The following is a 1,491-nucleotide window of genomic DNA, read 5'->3' as shown; positions in this document are numbered from 1 at the left end:
CACTTTATATATCATGATGTCTTTCTCCAGGGACCAGTCCCTCCTGTTAATTAGCCCAAAGTATGAAAGACAAAGTCTGGTCATCTTGGCTTCTAAGGAACATTCTGGTTGTACTTCTTCCAGACATTAAAAACCTCATGAACTACAAGCTTATTCTTTCTCTTCTGATCTTTCTTGCATATTTCAAAGACCATTTTACCTTCCTAGTCACACCAAACCTCTTCTCCCCAGCCTTGTCTCTGCCCAAAGATTTAAAGATACAGCTTCAATAAACTCAAGGTTTTATGGCCTCTTAATCCTCCTATAATTCATTTTTATCAGCTTTCCTTGTGTCCTGTGAAGACATCTTGTTCTGTAAAACACATACAGTAATTTAATTGCTGGCTCCTCTGTGTAATAATACTGTTAGCCAGTTTCTGCTTATTTTTTGAAGTTTCTCAAACCCCCCTCTTCTTTAGTTCCTAGTTTACATTTTCTTATTCCAATTGAGATGGCCTCACAGCCCAATACAGTTCCCACTGCAAAGTCTCCGTGTTTAGTTAGCTCCTTAGCTGTGGTGGCAATGAATTGCCGTCAAGAACATCAACAGATTGTATTACAATCTGTCAATCGTTCTCTAGAGAGAGGAATTGGCAACTTGTTATATTAAAGAACCGCAATCAAGCATCTGGAATATGGCAGTGCACGTCGATTTTATGTGAACTGATGAGTTTCAGCGATTTATTATCTTGCACATTTTGACATAATCATATCCGCAGTGACTAATACAAATGTACATTCCATGTGAATCACAATGGTTAGCCAAGACATACCTTCTGAATTTCTTTCTGTTACAGATACTTAGCACTGCAAAGTTACAGAGAACTTATTCCTAGGAGAGAATTCTGTATTTGCAAAATTTTTAATCAATACAATATCTGCCTTCTTCGTTTACCTCATGCCAGCAAGAAAATGAAGACAAAGTCTTCATGAAATATTTGTGTCCGTGTATGCTCTGTTAAGCATTCACTTTCTCTGTGTTTTTTAAATAAAGAAAGGGCAACAATACAAAGCAGGTAGGCCGAAAAGACCTGAAATCACCATCAGAAACAAACAGAAAACAGAACCAGTTGGTGTGGAGTCTAATCCATCTCATCATGACCCCATGTGTGTCAGAGTAGAACTGCCCCATTGGGTTTTCAATGGCTAAATTCTTCAGAAGTTGCTTGTCAGACTTTTCTTCCAAGATGCCCTTGGGTGTTATTGAACAATTTTTCACATTCAAACACATAACCATTTTCACCATCTAGGGGCTTCTCCTAACACTCGTCTGTCAGTTTGTCGTACTGTGGTGGCTTTTGAGTTGCTGTGATTCTGAAAGCTATGCCACTGGTATTTTAAATGCCAGCAGGGTCAACCATGGTAGACAGGTTTCAGATGATCTTCCAGACAAAGACAGACTAGGAAGGAGTGACAAACTGTTGTTGTTGTTAGGTGCCATCGGTTCGGCAC

Source organism: Chrysochloris asiatica, unplaced genomic scaffold (assembly GCF_000296735.1).
Source record: "Chrysochloris asiatica unplaced genomic scaffold, ChrAsi1.0 scaffold00200, whole genome shotgun sequence".
NCBI lineage: Eukaryota > Metazoa > Chordata > Mammalia > Afrosoricida > Chrysochloridae > Chrysochloris > Chrysochloris asiatica.
The sequence above is the reverse complement of the archived record's forward strand: the minus strand, read 5'-3'. Positions refer to the sequence as shown.